This window comes from Haematobia irritans, chromosome 3 (genome assembly GCF_050003625.1).
Source record: "Haematobia irritans isolate KBUSLIRL chromosome 3, ASM5000362v1, whole genome shotgun sequence".
In the NCBI taxonomy this organism is placed as follows: Eukaryota; Metazoa; Arthropoda; class Insecta; order Diptera; family Muscidae; genus Haematobia; species Haematobia irritans.
In genome coordinates this window covers 24367983-24375694 of record NC_134399.1, presented here as the reverse complement: position 1 = coordinate 24375694, position 7712 = coordinate 24367983, and the positions used below count along the sequence as shown (strand labels likewise).

Here is a 7712-nt window from a genome sequence, read left to right as displayed (position 1 = left end):
ATTTTTATTTTGTTTTACAACAACAACAATTTTTTTTTGCAAAAATTTTTATTTTGGTTTAGTTTATTTTTAAAATTTCGTAAGAAATTTTCCCCAGCCCAACGATTTTAAAAAATTTATGAACTAAATGACAGTAAAATTTCAATGACATACAAATTAGTTCAATTCTAACTAAAACATAAGAAGTGTTTCGTACACTTCTCAAAAATAGTAAGAATGAACTACAGCGTGGTTAAAATGGGATTGATCTGGCGCCTAAGATTTTTTTCTTTATTTTTAGTTCATTTTTTCTTTTCGATAAAGATGCATTTTGTAAATGTTAATTACAAATCCAAAAATGTCGGGAAATTTTCAATAATTTAATGAATCTCAAAATTTGGAATACAATTTAGTTCAATTTTCGCACGAGATAGTTCATTTTTCCCATAATGTAGATTACTTTTTTTTCATGTGGTATATATTTTATGGGGTCTAAAATCAATATTTCACATCTTTTGGCTGATCAAAGCTATTACGCAATGTGGTTTTGGGTATAATAAAAACTCGGAAATTATATTGAGATAATCTAATAATAATGGAATCCCTTGCGGTACACTATATCTGGGAGAAAAAGTTTTCATAAGATAAATGGTGCAATTTAGGTGTGCATGGTTTACTATGGTCACCATATAGGCAGGTGGGTTCTATGCCCGTTATCAACGAACTCGCAGCTTCTCCGAGGGTGCTAATCTTTAAAGGTCATGGATTTGTAGAAATAGGGACTTTGGAGAAAGTTTTAAGATTTTTAATTTAAATTCGCGCAAGAAATCCAGGATTGATTTTTTTTTTTTTCAAATTAGAACTATATTAATCTAAATGTAATTTTATCCCCACATCTTTAAAAAGTACTTTTTGAAATTGATAGATCACAACAGTTACCCGATATAACTGCTTTGGAAATTTATTTTTGCATATTTTCAGGCGGTAAATGTACCTGCTTAAAAATACCGCGGTGTTTTTTTAGTGAGTCCTAGATCTGCAATCGGTTTTTGTAGTATCCATAATACGGAATAAAAATATGTAAATATTTTATGAATATTCTATATGAAATTCTATACAAACATATTTTTTTTTTAATAAAATATTTTAGAATGATGATATGACATTTATTTTTTATAAAATTTTATCCAAATATTTTTCTTTTTTATTGTTTGATAAAATATTTTAGAATGATGTTGATCAGCCGAATTTATTTGCCGCCACCACCACCGCCGCCTCCGCCACCACCACCGCCGAACCAGCCACCACCTCCGCCGCCACCTCCTCCACCACCTCCGGGTAATGGTTTAGGTTGTGGGTTAGGATTGGGATTAGCTATATTATAAAATAATTAACAAATGATATAAATAAATTAGAGTCCATATGATTTGGATATTAGAAAAACTCACCCATTGCTATACCCAAGAGGACCAAGACAAATGCAAATAAAGCGTATAATTTCATTTTACTGAATGACATCGTGGTCTTCGAGATCCATTATATATATACAAAATTAGAAAATCTCATATCACGTTTAATCTCATTGATAATTGAAAAAATTCACTAGAACTATGGGAATACCCTTAATTTCTGCGGGTGAGATGTTTTATTTAATTTAATATCTCTCGCGACATGACACTTAAGCAATCAACAAAAATAATATTTTCTTAAGATATTAATATCAACAATAACTAGCAGACCATGAATTATTTTGAGATAATCAATTGCAATATACTTGAAATCAAAACGCCCTGGATTCTAAGAAAAATCGAGTGATATGTTGTGATTACAATTATATAGGAGTATAAGGAAAGCTATTCAAAAGTCCCCCATTTGACGGGGATCCTTTACAAAACAACTGGCAAACAGTGTTACCGTTGTGCCACTTTAGTGGCAAATTCGATACTTTTGTGCCACCATTTTGTTGAGCCACTAAATTTGCTATTTTGCGTACATTAGGTAAATTAACTAAAAAACGGAAAAATGAAACACAAACTAAGCATAAAGATTTACTAAATTCGTATTTCTCACAAAATAGTTCATTATTTCTTTAAATTTGTAGCTTTTACTACAAATGCGCCCACCTTGAACTTCGTATGGCACTAAAGAAATTCTTGCAATTTCCTTCAAACTACAGATTTTTCTTCAAATTATGTCTAATAAATTTTCTTGAATGAAATATCGGCGTGATGCCAGCGTTTGTAATACTGTTTAGTTAAAATTTTCTATTAAATAATATTCAAAATTTTCTAAAATTACCAAAAGTTTTCTTCCTGGTGGGTTCACTGTTTTTTCAGTGTGATGATTGTTTGTCAAAAATTTCGTTTGGTAAGAATATCATGTGTGTTTTTGCGTGTAGCATTCGCGAATATATTTAATATTTGAAGTCCCATCTGGGATCTGTATTACATGTCTTCTTTATATGACGTTGATAGTCAAAGGATTAATCAAAAATTGATATAGAATATATGTGGATTATTATATACTGTAGCTCCATCTAGTGTACGAAGAGAAGGTACATGCAAAACCATATTTTGCGCCGTCCTATCCGTCGATAGATGGCACTAAATGAACTTCTTAACATATTGCTTAATAGATAGCGCACTGCACCAATTTCAGTAGCTATCACCAACAAGATGGCGCTAAAAGCAAATCTCTTTCTAATCTGAATCAAAGATTATAGATTTGAGGAAGATGGGAGATTGGCTTGCGTCATACCAAATGTTGCATTTACCAGATTAGTTTAATACATGTTTGTAATCTTTTAGTTGTTTTTAGTTTTTATTTTATAAATGAAAATTTGTAATGTAATTTTCTTAATGAAACAATAGGTGTGTTCCTTTACTTTACTCGTAGTAAAAAGTAGTAAAAGAGAGAAATATCGAAAATCCTCTCAGATTTCTAAATTTTTTAAATGTACAGGAACGAAAATATAGTAAAAATGTCAAATAAAAAACAAAAGAAGCATTGTGATTTGAATAAATATTTTCAAAACATGTAGGTAAATTAAATACTTTTATATCGCAATTATTTTGGCAAATGGCAGATTTTTTGCAGGAAACTTTGAAATCCTTATTACGATAGAAAGAAGCTATGGTTTTTACTTTGTTATAAAAAGTACTCCTTTTGCAAAAATATTAATCAAAGTAAAACCCTGGCTTCTGGGCCATAAAGTAAAATAATAGCGCATATTATCAGTATCTTATAAGGTGGGGTTTTTCATTCCGTTTGTAACACATACAAACGAATTCTGACTATAGAAAGTATATATAGTCTTGATCAGGGAGAAATTATAAGACGATGTCTCTCTGTCTGGCTATCTGTTGTAATCAGGCTACTTCCTTCAATAATGAACTTATAGTGCTGAAATTTTACCAGACACGTTTTTCTTCTACAAGCAGGTCAATTTTGAAGATGGACTACATCGGCCTAAGTTTCGATTTTGCTTCCATATGAACCGACCCCCCAGTTGGGGTCTTCATGACATAGACATTAAAACTTTTATCCGATTTGCATGAAATTCAAAACGTAGAGGTACTTTTGGTCCATTAAAGGTTGCGTCGAAATCGGTGTGAGTCGGTCAATGTTTTGGTACTTTTTTGGTACTTGGTTCGGCATTGTTTTTAAATTCCAAATTGTGGAGTCTACACGTTAAATCTAAAGCACAAAGGTGCACAATTTTTTCCTCCAGAATACGTAGAATTTTATAAGGAATGTAGTTAAGAAAATATAACAACAATCGATCTTAAAACTATCCTTCTAGACTCAAAATACAGACCCCACTTTGTTCAAATTTTGCAAAAAAAAAATAAATTGTAAGGCCCTATCTCGCAAATATTAGATATATTCGCACACATACACAATCTTTTTATGGTAGTTTATAAGTTATATCCAGCAAATCATGAAAATCGGTGCATAATTGCGCGTTTGCCAAGTAAAACTAAATTTCATACATCCGAGGTGTCCAACTTCCAACGTCTATAGGCCAGCCCGTGAATCCACTAGGGACCTAAAAACCTCTAAATATTGAGAAAAACATCTCAGCTTTGGCACAAAGAAAAAATTATGATGATATCTTAATCCATTAAAACGTTACAGAATTATTTCCAAAAAAAGCGATTTGGAACTACTTTAGTTTGTAAAATTTGAAAACAAATAATTATTTTTGTCATGACATATCTACAACTTTTACTCGAAAGAATTTGTCGAGTAACTTGTAGTAAAAAAATTTTAAAAGAGACATGCATTTTGACTTTGTTCTCTTAAAATTGTTTACTACTTTTACTATTTTTTGGGGTTGAGGAACGGTTTCTAGTAAAATCTAGTAAAAGTAGTAACTAGTAGTACGTAAAGGAACACAACTAATGTTAAATTTTAGGCAACAACAAAAAACATTACATTTTCACCTTTATGGAAATTTATTTCGTGCTCTTAATTTCTTTTTATTTGCATTTTAATGCTATGTCAATACTTGTCGTATACGCGTTTGGTTCGAGTATTAAACTAATGTGGTAAATGGTTTGATGTGCTCAGTAGCCAATCTCCCATCTTCTGTACTCCATAATCTTTGATCTGAATACCAAATCTATAATCTTTGCTGAATACTCACTGGTATTAAAAAACAATATCAAATAAAAAACAAAACAAAAAAACACGCACGCAACATTTTGAAATTATAAAATAATATATAAAATTTTGAGAATATAGAAAAAAAATTTCGACAAAATTTTCTATAGAAATAAAAATTTGACAAAATTTTCTTTAGACCGATTGTATATGGACCGATTCCCAGATTTAACAAACCGGCCCCCTAAAGTTTTTCCAATATGCACATGGTAGCCTTATGGGAACGCTCACAACGATCGGTTTCGTTTGTAATGCGATCATTGCAACTTGCATTATTGAAGAGATAAGTGAAGAATGGTACCACAGGCAACATTTTGAAATTACAAAATAAGAAATAAAATTTTAAGAATATAAAAACAAAAAAATTAACAAAATTTTCTGTAAAAAAAAATTAACAAAAATTTTCTGTAAAAATAAAATTTTTACAAAATTTTCTATAGAAATAAAATTTTGACAAAATTTTCTATAGAAATAAAATTTTGAGAAAAATTTCTATACAAATAACATTTTGACTAAATTTTCTATATCAAAAAAAATGTAGACAAAATTTTCTATAGAAATAAAATTTTGACAAAATTTTCTATAGAAATAACATTTTGACAAAATTTTCTATAGAAATAAAATTTTGAAAAAATTTCTATAGAAATAAAATTTTGACAAAATTTCCATAAAAAGAAAATTTTGACAAAATTTTCTATAGAAGAAAATTTTGACAAAATTTTCTATAACAATAAAATTTTGACAAAATTTTCTATAACAATAAAATTTTGACAAAATTTTCTATAGAAATAAAATTTTGACAAAATTTTCTATAGAAATATAATTTTGACAAAATTTCTATAGAATGAAAATTTTGACGAAATTTTCTATAGAAAGAAAATTTTGACAAAATTTTCTATAGAAATAAAATTTCGACAAAATTTTCTATAGAAATAAAATTTTGACGAAATTTTTTATACACTGAAAAAAATATTATGCAACCTAAATTTTATGATGCGAAATTTACAAAATATTAAGGACAAATTTCTTTAAAATAATAAAATTTTAATTAAAATGAAGTTTATAATGTTTGCTTCAAAACATTTTTCATAAATTTTGGGACAGACATTTTGTAAATTTGCGTCCCTCCATTAAAGTCCCATGTCTTTGAGCTAAGGCTAAGTTTCCTTGGAGTAAAGAAACACATTTTTGATTTAAAGAAATTGTCCTTAAATTAACTGAAATATTGAAACTTTAGGCTCAACCTGAAAACGCTTCAAATAGAGGCTAAGACTTATTTTAAGGATTTAGCATCTTTGGGTTTTTTTTTGGAATTATGAAAACATTTTTTACTTTGAAGTATCCGTTTGGATTTTTAAACTAGCGTTTGTTTGTACGTGATTACCTTTTATTACTAATCCACGGAAAGAGAATGGAAATTTGATAAATGAGATCTGCATGTTATACTAATTTTAATTTCATTGGTCCTAGATTTAAAGCCAAATAGGTCGCTAAATAATTTCTTTATTTTAAAGAATCCGCATCTTTGGCTCGGAGACAATACCAAAATCCTGAAGGGAAGGTCAAAATCTTTGGATCCAAGTAATTTTTTTTTAATGTAGAAATAAAATTTTGACAAAATTTTCTATAGAAATAAAAATATGACAAAATTTTCTATAGAAATAAAATTTTGACAAAATTTTCTATAGAAATAAAATTTTGACGAAATTTTCTATAGAAATAAAATTTTGACAACATTTTCTATAGAAGCAAAATTTTGACAAAATTTTCTATAGAAATAATATTTTGACCAAATTTTCTATAGAAATAAAATTTTGACAAAATTTTCTATAGCAATAAAATTTTTACAAAATTTTCTATACAAATAAAATTTTGACAAAATTTTCCATAGAAATAAAATTTAGACAAAATTTTCCATAGAAATAAAATGTTGACAAAATTTTCTATAGAAATAAAATTTTGACAAAATTTTCTATAGAAATAAAATTTTGACAAAATTTTCTATAGAAATAAAATTTTGACCAAATTTTCTATAGAAATAAAATTTTGACAAAATTTTCTATAGCAATAAAATTTTTACAAAATTTTCTATAAAAATAAAATTTTGACAAAATTTTCTATAGAAATAAAATTTGGACAAAATTTTCCATAGAAATACAATTTAGAAAAAATTTTCTATAGAAATAAAATTTTGAGAAAAATTTCTGTAGAAATAAAATTTTGACAAAATTTTCTATAGAACTAAAATTTTGACAAAATTATCTACAGAAATAATATTTTGATAAAATTTTCTATATAAATAAAATTTTGACAAAATTTTCTTTAGAAATAAAAATTTGACAAAATTTTCTGTAGAAATAAAATTTTGACAACATTTTCTATAGAAATAAAATTTTGACAAAATTTTCTATAGAAATAAAATTTTGACAAAATTTTCTTTAGAAATAAAAATTTGACAAAATATTCTGTAGAAATAAAATTTTGGCAAAATTTTCAATACAAATAAAATGTTGACTAAATTTTCTATAGAAATACATTTTTTACAAAATGTTCAATACAAATAAAATGTTGACAAAATTTTTTGTAAAATTTTCTTATGGAAACTATACCCGAGGGCCATACTCCTAGCCAAAGCCCTAATCCACATTCTTAACGAAGGTCATGCCATAGAGTTTCATCGTCCCACGACGTATAATCACGGAAGGTCACGAATGCCAAGTGATCACTGAACACCAAGCACCAACCAAGTCTCGGTCCAATTTGCGTGCCCACTGCCATCCTGTAGCAATAACTTAGACAAATAAGCTTACATACGTGAATATGAATAAACCAACGAATTTAACCAAGGAAATTAGGTGGGTGATATCATTAGTCATCCGCACACACAATAATTGGGTCATATCAGTCCATAATTAGATATATTCTACATATAGACCGATCTCAAGATTTAACTTCTTGAGCATTCTGTGGGTTAAATGTCTCATTTCCCAGGAATTCATCACGAAATGTTTGTATTCACCATCAAGAAATTATACAAAAGTTGATTCCTATCGGTCCATATCGAGATA

At 28.0% G+C, this 7712-nt stretch overlaps 1 long non-coding RNA gene across 1 annotated transcript; it reads right to left on the bottom strand.

Moving 5' to 3' along the window:
* Window positions 1–888: 888 nt before the first annotated feature.
* Window positions 889–1487, bottom strand: LOC142229671 (uncharacterized). The gene is made up of 2 exons (XR_012720457.1): window positions 1428–1487; window positions 889–1353 (listed from the first exon to the last, which is right to left on the bottom strand). It is a non-coding gene; the product is annotated as an uncharacterized LOC142229671 (long non-coding RNA).
* Between the last annotated feature and the right edge of the window lie 6225 nt (window positions 1488–7712).